Raw genomic sequence first — 18,288 nt, 5'->3', positions numbered from 1 at the left:
TGATAAATAATAATTTCAAAATAGCATCCTCAGAGAGAGATATATATTCATATGAAGAAGTATTTTACTCTATGTAATTTTCATATCCTAATGAAATTCAGATCAGAATTAATATATAATGAAAAAGTAGATTTTATGAATAACTTACTCTTGTAAGAAAAGTTGGCACTTGATGCTAGCAGTCTATTTAAAATCTCACAGCGTTCACAGTGATTCCATATGACATTTAGTTAGTGAGACTGGGGGCTTCTCCTTGACAATGAGAAGACAACATTACAGTCATCACATCCTATGGACTTCTTGCCAGTCAGCTTGCTTTATATTCATTTAACCATTTGCTTTGTATAATCACCCTATCAGCCTAGCTTTCAAACTTACAAAAGTGCCGTTCCACTTTGTTATTCCATGTTGCCATTGGCCTGTAAACAAACAGGATTTTCCCAAAGAATGTAGACCAATAATGGAATTCTTCCTCCGTGAATTAAACAAAAACGAAAAAGAAAAGCTCTTTAGGTGGATGTTAAGATTCAAAAGCTTCTTCACATAGAAATTAAATCAGGCTGCAATTTTCTTTACTTCCCAGAGAGTGAGGACAGCTATGAGAGAGTCAAAGGAATATTTTGTGCCAAACTTACATTTTTGCCAAAAAAAAAAAAACCCGGCAAAGATGAAACACACACTTTTTAAAAACTTTATTTTGAGTTTTATGGTACAATTCCATTGGGTGTGGGATTTCCCCCGCTTCAAGTTCCCACCCCTGACTGATTTTCTCCATGTTATTACTATAGCATAATCCTTCATAAGGAGTTATAATTCCATCAGTCTGTTATTTAAGTGTGCCCCAACATTGCCAGTACAGACGATGTCAGACAGTCCGGCATCCGATTCGCTAGATATGTCCAACAGTTCCATTGACAGTCCATCTTTGATTTGGAAGTAGGGACACATACTGCATTGTGTCTTCACATCTGGATATGGTAGTCTCTACTATGCTATCACTAAACATTCCCTTAGATGAGAAGCCACAAACAAAAGCCAACAACAGGTATCAAGTTAAAACAACAACAACAATAACAAAATTACAACACCAAAAAGGTGCACCACTAAAAACCAACAGCAGCAGGTGCTGTTAGTAGAGTTCTGAGTGTAGGCCATCCTTACTGCAGTTAGGTGGTACCTCAGTGTGGTTTTCATTTGCATCTCCCTGATGGCTAGGGAGCCTAAACATCTTTTCATATATCTGTTAGCCATTTGAATCTGTTCTTTTGAAAAATATCTCTTCATGTCCTTCTCCCATTTCTTCACTTTTTTTTTTTTTTTACTGTCCCTGGGTTTCTGAAGCTTTTTATAGATCTAGGATAGTAGTCTCCTACCAGTTGTGTAATGTGCAGATTTTCTCCCATTCCATCGGTTGCGTCTTCACTTCTTTCCCTTTTCTGCACAGAAGCTTCTTAGTTTGATGTAGTCCCATTCGTTTATTTTGTCTTTGACTGCCTGTACTTTTAGCATCTTTACTAAGCCTTTTTCTATTCCTACATCTTGGAGAGTGCTTTCTATGTTTTTCTTTAATAGTTTGATATTTTCTGGGTGTAAATTTAGGTTCTTCAACCATTTAGAGCTGATTTTTGTATAATGTGACAGGTGTTAGTCTTGCTTCTTAATTCTGCAAGTTGCTGTCCCGTTGTCCCAGTGGCATTTGTTGAATAGACCAGACTTTTACCCTGGATTGTTTTTAGTTTTCTTGTCAAAGATTAGTTGGCTATACATGTGTGAGCTCCCTTCCAGGAAGTGCACACTTTTGTATTTCAAAATGAGAGGGACAATTTAGCAGAGGGGGAGAATCTTTGACACATGGGTCCGTCTTCCTCATTCTGGCCTTTTTAATTATTATTATCATTTAGTAGTTTAGTCAGTTTTAGCGTACACTGAGAAGTTCCGTTGAACTCAGCAGAGAATTCCTGCTGGAAGAGAAAGAAGTCAGGAAGATTTTTGCAGCTGTACTGGCTGGAATGACAAAAATTAAATACTTCCGGAGTCTGAAACGATTTCTTTTTTTGTTCGTAAAGATACTTCCCAAATTTGTAAGATACTGTGAGGTTAATAAATGTAAACATAAACTCTGGAGGGATTTCCCACAGTCATTTGGCTTCTCAAATTCTTGGTTAAATCACTAGATTGCCGGTGAATTTGAGCTTGTCTTAGCAAAAACAGTACAACATTGACTAGGTTATGGGCCAAAGGATCAAGAGAATTGCTGCCTCTCTAAAGACATGCTACATAGCAGAGGAAATGATGAGCTCTCGTTGGTTAACATCATGCGGGGTCATCACACCTGTCTTTAAACAAAATGATTAAGTTTGTCAATCATACAAGATGACCCTGGGTTTTGATCTCTTCTCCTTTGCTAGGATATGAATGTGAAAGTATAGAACCCCAGGATCACACACAGGCCTTCTGCAGCACTGGAAGCTGCCCTCTGAGTACTTGATTTTAAGCAAATCCCTTGGCTGCACTTATACGTTTTTTATATGTGTATAGCTACTACCTTAAAAGTAAAAATTACTAACAGCATACTTGAAGAATCTAATACTCAAACTCTCATTGCTTCCCTATGCTTTCTAATAGGATTTAAAAATTATTGTTATTACTATTGGGTTTTTATGGAGAGGTTTGGGAGGGTCTATTTAAATGAAAAAAAAGAAGCATAATCATATAGCTAAACTATTGAAAAAAAATCAAACAGAAATAGACTTGCAAAGGATCTAGTATTATATAGTCTACAGATACTGACTTGATACTGACTTTCAAATAACTCTGATGACTATGCTCAGAAAATGGAAAGAAATATAGATTATTAGAAAATTTTGCAATAGAATGGGAATCTAGGAAGAAAGCAAATGAAAATTTTGGAAATAAAAATTATGATATGACAAATTAAATAGCTAATGGATGGATTTAACATAGCTTTGACACATTAGAAGAAAGAATCTAAGAACTGGAAGACAGATTAGTAGAAAATTCCTAAGATAAAACATAAGTAGGAAAAGAATATAAATAGGGTGAGGCAAGACAGAATGGGAATACTTACTACACATATAATTAGATTCCAAATGAAGGAAAGGAGAAGATAAATACAAATTGTTAGATAGCATATATAAACTGAATAATAGCATTAATTAAGTTAAATGAACTACATGCTATCAGTAGAAAACAAAGATGGTAAAAATTAAGAGAAAGAACTTAAAAAGATAAAACATATGCTGATTATAAAAGGGTATACTCTAAATATAAAATAAGAAATTGGCTTAAAGGAAAAAATGAGAGAACAGTAAAGAATATACTTTTTAAAAAGATGATTTATCCATATCAAAATACTATTTAAGACAAGCATCATCATCATCATAACACTAAGAAATTAATCTTGTAAATTAAATGGGATACTTAAAATGATTATCATAAAATAAAAGGATCATCTAACAGAAAAACATTGCAATCATAAATCTACAAGTGTCTTACAATACAGTTTAAATAAAGTAAATGTAATAGAAATAAGGGAAGAAATACAAAGCTGTTATTTTAAGAATTCAGAATTTCTTTGCAACTTCACCTTCTTGTTACCTGTAGAACATTGCACCAAACATTATCCAAATTTATATTGCTTTCAAGTCTGTAGTAAACCTTGCCATAAATAATGATGTGTTTGTCATAAGACAAGCTGCAATGAACATGAAAAGGACAAATTATGCACAGCCACAGCATATTTTCTGCCCATGGAAGAAATGAGATATATATGCATTTCAAGCAAATGATTAGAAAATGTTCAATTGCTTTGAAGTCAAACTATGCTGTCCTAAGCAAACAATGGGTGAAGAAATTATAGCAGAAATTAGAAAATTTGAACTGGATGATAATGGCAAGATAACATCAAAATCTGTGACAGACAGCTATGGCTGTGCTCAGAAGGAAACTCAAGGACTCTATTTTTTATACATGAATAACTCAGCATGCTTGTAATTTATTTATAAATTTTCTAGAAGATGAGAACTTCCCTCGTTGCAGCAACTGCAATGTAACAGTTGTGACTAAATTAAAAAAAAATTCAATGCTTCAAATATCTAGTCAGTGCCCAAATTCTCAATTGTCTCACACTGTATTTTTCCAGGTTCTGTTTGAGTTATGATCCAAATAAGATCCACACATTGTGACTGATAATATATTTTGTAAGATTGTTTTAGTAGTTTGTTTGATGGCCCATTTCTTTCGCTGTGGCTCACATATTAAACAATTAATCTATTTTTTCCTGGTAGAATTCCCCATGGTCTTGGATTTGTTGGTTGTATCTGCATGGCATGATGTAACATGTTACTTTTTCTTCTGATTTTTTTAAAATTTATTTTGTAAATTGGGTGTTTGCATCTAGAAGTATGGTTTCTCTGAGGTTCAGCCCTTTTGGCAAGAGAATTTCACAGGTGATAGTGTTTTCTTCCATGAGGACGTGACCAAGTGTCTGGATTTTTTTTTTCTTGATCTTGATCTTTGATGCTCAATCCTTCGATTGGTTAGTTCAGTAGGGTTGGAAATGGCTCATCTCTTGCGTCAGCCTGGATTCGGTTTTGGAGGTTCACAGTCTGAGATGGAGTGGCCCACTGGCTTTGTGCCTAAGGAGAGGAGGAAGGCAAACTCTATAGAGAGAAAGGATCATGTGGTGGAAGGCAGCCGAGCTGGTAGGTCCAGTGCATACACACAATCTCTCTCTCAAAAAGAGAGAAAATAGGAACTACAAGTCATGCTTCAAAGGAGCAGGATCAGGGACACGATAAAGCTGAGAACAGAATTCGATGAAACAGGTAACAAATGTGTAATAGAGCAAATAAGCAAGACCCAAGTCAGTTCCTTGAAAACATAAGTAAGATGTACACAGCTTTAGATGAACTCAGGGAACACACAAATCCCGAGTGTCAGGAGTGAAATGAGACATTACCACAGAACCAAGTGACATTTAGAAGACAATAATGTATTATGACCAGCTTCATGTGATATATCAAAAAATGTAGAAGAAAGGACCAAAATTAGAAATATTTGAGTATCTACATTTTGGTTAAGGAAACTGATCTTACTAAAATCATTAGTACCAAAACCCCAGATGTGTTCATGAGTAGATTTTTAACAAATAAAAATGAAATATCATGAATTTTACACAAGTACTTTTAGAGAATATAAAAAGAACAAATTCTTAAATTTTTTATGAAGCAGTATAATCATGATTCTAATTGGCAACATCATTAAATAAAAAGGAAATCATAAGCCTAGGTTGTTTATCAACTTGAAATAGAAATCCTGAAGAAAATGTTAGCTAATTGAATCCAATAACATAACACTACATTGCATAACATATTAACAATTAATTTATTAATGCCAAATCAATGCATACTATTTGTCATTTCAACAGATACAAGGAAAGTATATGATAAACTCTAATTTATAATAAATTGAGATAGAAGAGAATTTCATTAAGCTGATATTTATATAAAAAAATAAAAGCCACTATAGTGAAGACCATATTTCTGGTGATTTAGTGTGATTTAATAATTGGCTTATTAAGTTATATTCCACTGGCAAAACAGTGGAAGAGTTCTTCCACATCTGAGAATGAGATATGAAAACCTGCTATAACTATTTGTATTCAACATTGAACTGAAAAGATTTTGCTACATAAGTGCCAAAAATCTTAGCACAAAGCATGTGTGTAGGAAAGGCAGAAATAAAATATCTACAATTTAATGTGCATGAGTGTAAAAAAAAAAATCAATGAATACAGGGACAAACTACTATATTTACTTAAAGTTTTAGTATGAATGCAGGATTCCAAAAGTGATTAGATTAATAAGTGAATATCACATGATATCTAGATAAACAGCCATTTGATAAGATAGTTTCCTTTTTAATAATACAGCAAAAATAATTAGAAATTGCCACTGAAAGATAATACTATTTATAATAGCATTCAAATAACTATAGTTTATAGCTTATACATGACATAGTTTGTTTATATTATTATATAAATAATGCATATTTGTATTTTAGACGAATTGTAAATGCTAAAATATAGTGAGTGAAATGTGTTAAATATGATAATTAGTTCCATATTGAATAATGTGATTTAAAATTGGTTTATTAAGTTAAATGCATTCTATGTTTATTATATAGGTTTTCCTTCAGTCTAAACACTGCTATTCACTAAACTATACTTTTCAAGTTAGCCTTTATTTTATTTTTAGGAAAAGTATTAGTACATCAGATTTCCATGGATCCAGCCAATGAATGACAATTAATATCACACAACTGTCATGTTAATATTGATATTAATGCAGAGAACAGATTTAATGCAGTTAACATAATTATAAGGATACAGTGTTACTTAGTATTTGTTTATATTTTATGTATACATTTTGCATTTGTATGAAACTAGACTGTATCTTCCTTCCTCTTTTCTTCTCTTGATCTTCCTTCTTTCATTCCTTTGTTCTTTTTCCTTTTTTGATTTTTGAGAGAACATATTCTTAATTTACTTTATAGTCAAAGACTTAATACTTCACTAAATACAGAGTCTAACATGTAAGATGTTAAAAGACAGGAATATAGGTAAAGGTTATACAATTAAAATATACTATATACTATATATACTGTACGTTTTAAAATAATTACACATCATGAAATCATAGTAGTATGTCATTCTTCACCATTGGGTTAGCTTAATTCCTAGGTTTTTAAGATTCCTCTCCTTTGTTTTGAAGGAGACTGTACTTACAATTTCTTTCTCATCCATGGAATTATTTGCGTGCGCTAGTGCCATCGATTTGTGTTCATTAATTTTGTATCCTGCTACTCTGCCAAAGTCTCTTATGAGTTCCAATAGTCTCTTGACTGAGTCTTTTGGTTTTCCTATGTAGAGAATCGTGTCATCTGCAAATAGCGATAATTTCAATTCCTCGTTTCCAATTTGTATTCCTTTAACTGCTTTTTCTTGTCTAATAGCTCTGGCAAGGATTTCCAAAACTATATGTGGGTACAAAATTGTTTTTGATGCAAAGGAATTGCTTCCAGAAGGTGTAAGGAGCTTATACAAAGCCAGACAGCTTGAAACCATTTATATAAATTTCCATTATGAGGCCAACTAAGCTGCGATGTAATAAACAGGATAGTTACTGGCTTTGGAGAGACTAGGGATGAAAAGGGGCCAGGAAGGCACTCCTAATACTTTGAAATTGTTTTATTTCATTATCTGGGTGTTGGATGAATACTTACAAGTATTTATTTTGAGGAGAGCCGTTATGATTTGTGCAACTTCTGTCTGTACGCTAAATTTCATAAAAGTTGAAGAGAAGATAAGATACAATGCCACTGGACATAGATATGTTACTATGGACGGGAAAGGCAGGTGTTCGTAGAAAGACACCTCTGTCCTTTCACTGCTCCAAATGCTGTGGCCTGTGGCCATTGGGCTTTTCAGTGCGTATATTCACAAAGAATATTTTGAGCAAGAACTTACAACATGTGTATATTTACTTCCACATGTACTCACAAACACTGCAAAACATGCCAAGCACACGATAACTTCCTATGTACACGTTCATACACAATGAACACATGTTGACAATGTGAATGTAAGAAAAATGAGATTAAGATAAAGTAAGCCATATTTAAAAATGAGTTTATGTTTATCAATAATAAAAATTCCTGTGTTTTTCCTATTGTTTAAAAAGGAAAATGCATAAGTGCATGAGGTGAATATAATTCCATACATTGGATGTAATTAGATCATCATTGCTTTTACCTCATATTGAGTCACATGATGAGATTACACTAGGAATGGAAATATTCAGTTCAGCTGTTTTCTTACTTGTGCTTGTATTATTTATGCCACCATCATCCTGTACTTTCTCTGAAAGAATCTTTTAAAGCCTTTGTCCATTTTGTGAGGGATAATTTAGTTCAAACGAGGTAGTATAAGCCATAAATTCATTTAGCCAACATAGGCTGCAAACTGTAATTCATGGCAGCACTTCCAAATGCCTTTCAAGGAACAGCCATTCTTCCCTCAGTGCCACATGACACCTGACCAGTGTCAACCCATACATTTAGTGCATCTAAAGCAATTTGCTTCTTACTTCACGATCAAAAATGCAATATAAAAATTCTAGTTCTTTTTTCCTGTGCCTAGCAGATTGTCTTGAGGGTCCCTGCAAAACATGTTTCTTAATAGGTGAGTGAAATTATACAGTTTTGCTCAAATCTAAAGCCAGGAGTGGATGCAATTATATCTAAGACTGAGAGGAAGTGGGCAGTCTCCATGTGAATCTCACTGTGCCCCATCCATAGATCAGCAGTGATCCAGGACCTCCTAGAATGCTTTGGATGCTGCACCTCCTCTGGACATAAGTCACGGTTTTCATGGAACCATGCTACACCCACCCCTTGCAACTTCTAGAGAAAGAGTGGTGGGCTGAAAGTCTTAGAGACTTTCGCACTGATCTCAATTCTCTCCCTACTCCTTCTGTCACTATCTTAAATCTTTTGAGCATGATACGTCATCTCTCTGGTTCAATTTCTTTAGCTGTAAAATGAGGAGCATATGAAGTCCACCTATTATTAAACATTTGTTCTCCCCCAATTCATATACTGAAGCCCGAACACCAGTCCCTCAGAATGGGACTGTCTGTGCAGATAGGCTTATCTGGAGATATTAAGGAAAAAAGAAAGAGCATGAGAATGGGTTCTTTCCTTACAGGATGGGTGTCCCGTAACCAAGGAGATACCCATGCATACAGATAAGAGAATGTGTGAAGGCAGGGAAAAGAAGATTAACATGTCAAAATTAAGAGAGGGTTTAGAAGAAATCAATCTTGCTGATGTTTGGATCTCAGACTTCCAATTGTGAGAAACTTAATTTCTGCTGTTTAAGTCATCCATTCTGGTGCTTGATGACACAGGCCCTAAAACACTGGTGTAACAAGTGGACTTGAAGCACCCAGAACATGTGCTTGTAGTTGAACTCCACTTTAAAATCCAAAACCTACATGATCCTCAAAAAAATTACTGAGCATAGGGGAAGTGACTCAATTTATTATCAGCATCTGGAAATAAGTACTTGAGCTTTGAAGTTTGCTTGATGTTTCTCTCCTGTTAAATAGAGTTAGGGACAGAACTAGTACCAGAACAGATTTCCCAATCACAAACATTATCCCATGAGATAGGTCGGACATTTAGTGTTCATGAGAAGCCAAGAGAATTCAGGAGTGCTGCAGGTCATGACCATGGTGGTTTCATTGTTATTATTTAATATTTATAGAGTGGCCAAAACTACATGGGGAGTTTACACAGTGCCTTCTTGTGTGATGCCTGACTTTTCATTTAATGAAAACACTTCTTTGCCTGTTCAGCCACCAAAGGTTTTCTCAAAGAAACACTACCTTATTTGAATTTATAACTACCTGATTAGTTTTCATTCCATTTATATTCTAGTAACTATTTTCAAATAAAACATCTGGTGTCCAGATAGGATGGCTCTACATCTGAGAAATTGAAAGGATATGAAATACCGAAAAGGTAGTTTGATCAAGGAGAATGGACTAAGGTTACTAATTGGACCCTTGTCTTTCCAATGGTCAAAGGCAGTTTTGGGAAGTGAACAAAAGGCATATAGGAGGAAAGGTGTTAGTAATGCTAAAGCTTTTTGCATAATCCATTTAACAAATTGCTTCTTTTAAACTAAGGCAAGCGGTCAAATGCAGTCAGGCAAAAGTTAAAAGAACAATTTAATCTCTTCATTTGATGGAACAGCAGGCAGGTGGATAGCAAAGACAGGAGAAGCATTTGGATTTCAGGCTTTGACTTTTTGGCTTATTCTTTAGTACAACTCTGCTTTTCCTGCTCCTGGGAAAGGAATCGAGGAAAGACTGTTAACTTACTGTCCATGAAGGGCAACGTGGGGAAAAGGGTGCATGGACAAGGACAGATAGTCACTGTGTCCCTCACTTACATCTTCAACCTTGGACATTGCACTTTAGTGGTTTTGCATATGAATTTGAGATTTTTTTGGGTGCCATGTTTCAAAACTGAAACTAGAGTCTGATGTTGGGGGTGCAGTTAGGTGTAAGCTAGCTACTCTGGCATCCATATCAGAACAACAATTTGGGTCCTGGTTGCTCTGTTCTTGATCCAGCTTCCTTCTAATGTATCTGAAAAGGCAGCAGAAGATGGTCCAAAAGTTTGGACTCCTACCATTCATGTGAGAGGCGAAGATGGAATTCCTGGTTCTGGGCTTCAGCCTGGCCCAGACCTGGCTGTTGTAATCATTAGGAATAATTTTTGCTAATTTGTGTGGAACTTTGTATTGGACACTTACGTGGCGGGAAGATAATTTTCTTTCTTTCTTTCTTTCTTTCTTTCTTTCTTTCTTTCTTTCTTTCTTTCTTTCTTTCTTCTCTCTTTCTCTCTTTCTCTCTTTCTCTCTTTCTTTCTTTTTATTTTGTTTTTATTGGAAAGGCAGAATTACAGAGAGAGAAGGAGAGACAGAAAGAAAGATCTTCCGCCTGCTGATTCATTACCCAAGTATCTGACATGGCTGGAGCTGAGCCGATCGGAAGCCAGGAGTTTTTTCTAGTTCTCCAATGTGGGTTCAGTGTCCCAAGACTTTGGACCATCCTCTACTATTTTCCCAAGCCACAAGCAGGGAGCTGGAAAGGAAGTGGAGCCCTTATGGGATCCTGGTGGATGTGAGGCAAGAACTTTAGCCACTAGGCTATTGCGCCTGGCCTGAAAGATAACATTTCTAACCAAAGTAGTAAAGAATCCCCCAATACTCCGTGTTTTATTATGCTATCTGGTTTCCCTTTCTTTGTGACCACCAGATTTCAATACATGTGGTATTCAACATTTCATTACAAATTAAATTTTGTAAGATAAGTCTCCCCAATATTAGGCTAGTTAAAGTATTCTGAACATGTTCAAGGTAGACTAGGCTAAGCTGTGATGCATGGTAGGTCAGGAGTATGAAAAAAGATTTGATGTAAAATATTTTCAGGTTGTGATGGGTTTATCAGAATGCAATGCCAGTGGCAGTTGAAGAGCAATGTTTTTAAAATAAATTTTTATATGTCATGATATAGTTCCATAAGCTCAGGGAGTTCCTCTTCCAACTTCCATATTACCCCCCCCCAACAAGTTTCCCCCTGTATTATCCCAATAGTGTAGTCTTTCAACAATAACCATAAGTCCAGCATTCTGTTATTTAAGTGTATCATGACATTGTAGATATAGACAAGGGTAGAAAGTCCATCATTCTATTGTCAAGATATATTTAACAGTTTCTTTGAGAGTCCATCTTTTATTTGAAAGTAGAGATGTGCACTGCAATATATTTTCACTTCTTGATATGCTTGTCTGCATTATCATTATACAGTTCCTCTAGATGAACACATGTATATATATATGTTTACACACACACACACACACACACACACACACACACATATATCTTGTATTTTGTATGAAGATTGTCTTATATCAGAGAGAATATATGATTTTTTTAAAAAGATTTTATTATTATTGGAAAGCTGGACATACAGAGAGGAGAGGAGGAGAGACAGAGAGGAAGATCCTCCATCCGATGCCTCACTCCCCAAGTGAGCCGCAACAGGCCGGCACTGCGCCGATCCGAAGCCAGGATCCAGGAACTTCTTCCGGGTCTCCAACGCGGATGCAGGGTCCCAAAGCTTTGGGCCGTCCTCGACTGCTTTCCCAGGCCACAAGCAGGGAGCTGGATGGGAAGTGGAGCTGCCGGGATTAGAACCGGCACCCACATGGGACACAGGGGCTTTCAAGGCGAGGACTTTAGCCGCTAGGCCACGCAGCCGGGCCCTGTGATGTTTGTTCTTTTGGGATTGGCTTATTTCACTGAGCAATAAGGACTCTAGTTGGAATCATTTTGTTGCTTCGTTCTTTTGGATGGGCTGAATAATATTCCATAAACTAGATGTGCCACAGTTTCTTTATCCATGCTGCTTTTGTCAGGCATCTAGGTTGTTTCCATGTCTTTGCTAGTGTAGATTCTGCTGCTATAAGTATAGGATTACACATCACTTTTTCATATGCAGATTTCATTTCCTTTGAGTATATTCCTAGGTGTGGGATAGTTGGATTATACAGTAGATAGATTTTCAGTTGGAGTAGTATTTAGGAAAGAAGAGAAGAATGGATATTGAGTGGGTTATATTTAGTTGTGGCTACAGATATCTTAACTGTTTTATAGTGTCTGTTTCCCTTCAGTTTTCCTTTCTTTGCCCAAAATATAGAAACTGGGATATGCTAGTGAGGAGTTCTTTAGTTACTAGAAATGAAGGAGGCAAGTAATTCCACTTTCAGATCAAGTCAGACTTTTCTTATCATTAAAATAGCCATTCAACGAATTTATTATTATGGTTCAACATGGATGTTTCCCCCTCAAGTATTAGCAAATTCAATAATACCCACATTTTGTCTTTAGTCCTTAATTTGGTGCAAGTAGCTAGAAGAAACAATTTTATGGACTCTTATTTTTTCAGTATTAAGAAATTCTTTTATACCGGTAAGAAGTGAAGCATACTCGTCATGACCTTTCAATAAGCTTCCAAGGTTCATCTGTGATTAGGAATTAAAAGTAACTATGCAGCATTGAAAATATAGGTTTTATATGGACAGTGTTAGTTAATAATAGTGTGAAAACACTTAACAAAAAATCGAATACTTTGGTTTTATAGGTGTAGAACTGAGGTTATGTGATTTTTTTTCAAAGGAAATGCTGTGTCAGTGGTAGAGTCAAAAGCAAAACTCAGGATTCCTGACTCTTGGTCCCTTAGAGTAATAACTGAAGAGCAAAGTAAATTAATACATCACCTTTAGAGCCAAGATTATAAATTAATAAAGTCAATATAAATTAAAATTCAATTGAGATACAAGATTGTTTTCTCAGGCATTAGAGCGCTTAGATCCTGTCAACAAAAATGACTAAGGTCTTAAAAAATGAACTACGGAATTAATAACTACACGTTCAAAAGATGAACTACATTCATTCATTCATTTTGTTATAGAACATGTGGAGCTCTCCTGAAGACCAAACACTATACAGTGTAGATTCATGTAGAGAAATCTGTTTTCTCCCCCTCCTCTCTTTTCTCCCCTCCTCTTTTTTCTCCCCCTCGTCTCTTTTCTTCTCTCCTCCCTACCTCTCCCATTCTCTCTTCTCCTTTCCATTCTTCATTTTGTTTCTTTTTCTTCTCTGTTTTTTTCTTTAGTAGAGACTATCTAATTGGCAGATGTGTAAACAAATAATGACCATATGAGTCTATAAATGGTATAATGTATGTGTCAACAGGGTTGAGAAAGAGAATATAGGGGAGGAAGTAGCAAATTAACTAAGACCGTTAAGAAAAAAGCACTGAAGAAGTTTGGGCCACAGAGATGAGCTCTGGAGCAGAAGTGGAAAGGCTGTCCAGGCACGAGCAAGACTTTCTATGGCTTTAGGCACAAATGCATGCCATCTTTCTTGTAGAATTCTAAATCTTTTGAAGAAAAATAATTGACTAGATGGTTAAAAAGGTATCAGGTTTTTAAAACATGGACTCATTGAGAAGGGTTGGGCTGTAGCAACAACACTAATCTTTTTTTTTTTGTAAAGATTTATTCATTTCACTACAGTCAGATATATGCAGAGGAGGAGAGACAGAGAGGAAGATCCTCCGTCCAATGATTCATTCCCCAAGTGAGCCGGGAACCAGGAACCTCCTCCCGGGTCTCCCACGCGGGTGCAGGGTCCCAACGCATCGGGCTGTCCCCAACTGCCTTCCCAGGCCACAAGCAGGGAGCTGGACGGGAAGTGGAGCTGCCGGGACCAGAACCAGCGCCCATATGGGATCCCGGGGCCTTCAAGGCGAGGACCCTAGCCGCTAGGCCACGCCGCCGGGCCCCCAACACTAATCTTTTATCATAAAATTGGACTTACCTTCTTAGACTGAGGTAACATTGAATCAACCTCCTCTTATGGGAGTTGCTCCTAGGTGACTTGCAGTATAGAGGATAAACTAAGTTTGTGCTTTCTGTGGACAGGTGGCTCTCAAGAGGAAAGAGAAAAGGGATGAGATATGCATTTCCATTTCCCTATGTCAGACCCATTGACATACATTCCTCTGCTTCCCCATGGGCAGGTGGAGGGGTCAGAGAGACAAGGGATGTTATTCTAGTATAACTCCTTCCCCCTGCATAGCACTTTTAGGTCAAGTGATAGGACATTCCTCCTGAGCATGAATGAAACTGGATAGACAAAAAAGAAGAACATTTTTGCATGGAAAATGTCAAATGTACATGAAAATAGAATGATACAAATCAATTCCAATGCATCCATTATTTAGTTTGAACAACTATTATTTCATTTTGCTTCAAATACACATTTTTATGTCTTAGTTTTCAGTAAAGTGAGAAAGTGGCATCAGAACAAGCATTGTCCTGCCTTTTAACGTCTTCTTGAGCACGCAGATCTCACTTACAGTGACTCCTGGGACTGAAAGAAATTCATCACATTAAAGTATGTTCTTTTAGAATGGGAGAGAGAGAGGCCAAAAACTGCTGTCTACTGGTTCACTTCTCAAGTACTGATACAGTCAGGGCCCGGGCAGGCTCATGCTAAGAGCCCAGGAACTCAATCCAATTGCCCTTTTGAGTGGCAGGGATACAACTACTTGAGCCATCAACACTGTCAGCCAGGGTCTGATTAGCAGGAAACTAGAATTGGGAGTAAAATTAGAACTCAAAGTGATGCCCTCTGAGATAGGATGCAAGTCTCCAAACCAGAGTTTGAGCTTACAAGCCAAATGCCCAAACCAATACTGAGATTTTTAAAGCCCTGTAGAAAGTATATGTCAGTGAATAAAACAAATTATGTGCCCTCAGAGATGTAAAATCAGGATTATCATCTTTGGTCCAAATAATTCTGTTTTATCCTTTTTATTCTTACTTATTTTCTTTAAAAGAATCTGTTCAGCACTGTTCATATTCAGATTGTTAGCCAAATAAAATTATAGGCATTTATCATGTAAGGCTTTAGCTTTATGCTTTTCTATATTGGATAGACTTCTTCAATTTAGGTCACCGATAAAAATGTGATTAGGAGTGGGACCTGAACATTCATCAGAAATATTCATCCAACTAGACATACTATGATTAGTTAATGCTTTCTGGCCTTATTTGATTAAACAAGAAACCCTGAATAGAATGTGATCTTGCCTGGGTCACCAATGTGTCTTCAGGTTCTTGTAATTGGGGTTACTACAAAGGATCAGGAGTTGTTTCTTCAGCGTAGCCAACTTAGGCTTGTTCTTCTGATTATGCGTGAGTAATTAAGACTGGGTTTATCTTTCCATTGTAAATTAGCAAATTGTAAATACATATTTGCTATAATATATGTAACTGCAGACTTATAACACCTATTGATTGTTTATTGACATTAGAGAACAGACAGAATAGGGTGGTGGTCTTTCAGAGAAACAAGCAATTAAAGGCAATTTAAAAATTTCCCACTCACTGATAAGAGGTACAGGAGGAGAAGAGCCCAAACCTGTGTTGGTAATCTTCATAAGATGAAGAGATGGTTGGAATTGGTAAGACAACATGATAGAAAGGAGTTGGGAAGAAAAAGAGCCCCAGGAACCTCTTGGGCCTTTGCTGATACCAAGTTCCGTGTGAGTAGAGTACATCATTGCATGGTTGAGCAAAGGGAATCCATGAATTGTCACTATCCAGTCACACAGGAGAAGTGACATTGCTTAAGTGGAATAAAGACTATTCAGGACTGTTTTTATAGGAAGTTGAAATCAGGTCTTCAGTGTCCCAAATGATTCGCCATAATTTAACCTTTGTGATAATGTCCTTTATTTACGCATATTTAAAAATTCCAAGAAGCAAAATATGTAGTTTAAAATCATAAGGAAAAAAATAAAAATCCTTAGAGAAATAATTGAGAGGATCGACCCAGCAGGTAAGAATGTGAAAATAGCTATTAGGACATTCTGTTAAGCTATGTAATGGAAAACATACAAACCATCAGAAAAGTAGATGATACAGTAAGGACCAGATGAAACGTGTAGAGACAAAAATTATACCAGAAAGGAAAAATTATCTGAGTAGAATTACCTGCAGGATAGACAGCATGAACACCACAGAAGCTAGTGAGTCTGAGAACATAGCAGTGGTATTTATCAAGAAGGAAATTGAAAAGCTTTAAAAATGTGGGACAAAGATGTTCCAAGTGACATGGAGGTATTTATTATGTCCATGATCTCAGTTCTACATCCCACAATGCATTCACATTTAAAAACATTGTATAGTATATGGTAAATATATAAAGAAGAAAAAATAGTAAAAGGAACTTATTTATTTTTTTCTTTCTTGATGAAATAGTCATACTTAATTTAAAATAATATATAAAAATACAGAGAAATTTATAATTGCAGGAATTTTCTAACATCTCCAGGAATTCCAGTTTTTAAACATTTATAATAAGAATTATTATTATTATTATTATTATTATCATTTTATGATATAATTGCATAGGCTCCTGGTATTTCCCTTATCCCAGGGCCAATTCCGCCCCCCCCAGTTCTTCTATATCATTACTGAAGTATAGTTCTTCATACACAGTCATATGTCCATCATTGCAGGCAAGGACAATGGCAGAGAGTTTAGCATCCTATTGTCAAGATCTAGTAAACAGTTTCATTGTAAGTCCATCTTTGTCTGGAAGTAGAAATGCATACTACATTGTATCCTCACATCTGGATATGTTAATATCCATTTCACAGCTACTGTACATCCCCTCAAATGAAAAGTCATATTGCAAAATCAATAATAGAAAGAAAAATAGAAATTTACAATGCCGTGAAGTTGAATAACATGTTGCTAGATATGACAGTCCCCATTACACAGCTACTATACATCCTTGAAATGAAAAGCCACAAAGCAAAATCAACATCAGGGAGAAAAAAGAAATTAACAATACCATGAAGTTAAATAACATGCTACTGAATGACTAATGTGTCACTGAAGAAATGGAAATCAAGAACCTTCTTGCAGAAAATGATGCTACCGTATGATCTATGAGTCACTGAAGAATTTAATCAGAAGAAAGTGTTTTGAAGAGGTGAAACTAACAGGAAACATCAAAACCCATGCGATACAGTTTCCTCTGATTTTTGTTGGTGAAATGTGTCTCCTCTAGACAATAAATAGATGGATTTTGTTTTTTAATCCAGTCTACTAATCTATGCTGTTTGAGCTTAAGCCATTTACATTCAGGGGTCATATGTATGGGTGGTAATTTGGTCCTGTCATTTTAGGAATGGGTTGTTCATTGGTTTAGTCTTCTGTTGTCATTTTGTTGGGATGTTCTTCCCATTTGCCTTTGGTTTTATTTGGTGCTATTCCTCTTCTCTGTCAGGAGAACATCTTTAAGTATTGTTGGTAAGGCAGGTTTGGAAAAGGCAAATTCTTCTAACTTTTCTTTACTGTGGAAGAATTTTATTTCATTTTCAAAGACAAAAGAAAGTTTTGCTGGATATGTCATCCAGGACGACAATTTTTTTTTTAGAATGTGGAATATGTCACTCCATTCTGTTCTTGCCTGTAGAGTTTCCTGTGAGAGATCTCCTGAGAGTTTAATTGGCATTCCTTTATATGTCAATTGATCTTTTTCATGTGCACATTTAAGGATCTTTTGCTTATGTTCAATTGAAGAGAGCTAGATGATCATGTGTCTTGGTGAAGATCGCTTTTGATCAAGTCTTTTGGGCGTTCTGTGCCCCTCCTGGATGTTATTTCCCAATTCTTTCATAGATTAAGAAAATTTTCCTTTATTATTTCATTAAATACATTTGTAAAACCAGTTTCTCTTTCTGCACCTTCTGGGACTCCTATAACTCTTATATTTGGCCTCTTAATTGTGTCTTTCAATTCTTGAGTACTTTTTTTTGGCCTGATCCAGCTCTGCTTACAGCTTTTTGTTTGCTTCCAATTCTGAGATTCTTTCTTCTGCTTGCTTCGTTCTGTTTTGGAGACTCTCCACTATACTTTTAATTTGCTCTACTGTGTTAATTTCTTATATATCAGCCTTGATTTGCTTTATTGCTGCTTTTTCTTGTGAAACATGTTCCTTAAATTCTTTGAACTTTTGTATGTGCTGCTCATTTTTTATCAGAAGCTTTA

Source organism: Ochotona princeps, chromosome 18, assembly GCF_030435755.1.
Source record: "Ochotona princeps isolate mOchPri1 chromosome 18, mOchPri1.hap1, whole genome shotgun sequence".
NCBI classification, from domain to species: domain Eukaryota; kingdom Metazoa; phylum Chordata; class Mammalia; order Lagomorpha; family Ochotonidae; genus Ochotona; species Ochotona princeps.
This window is presented reverse-complemented; position numbering follows the sequence as displayed.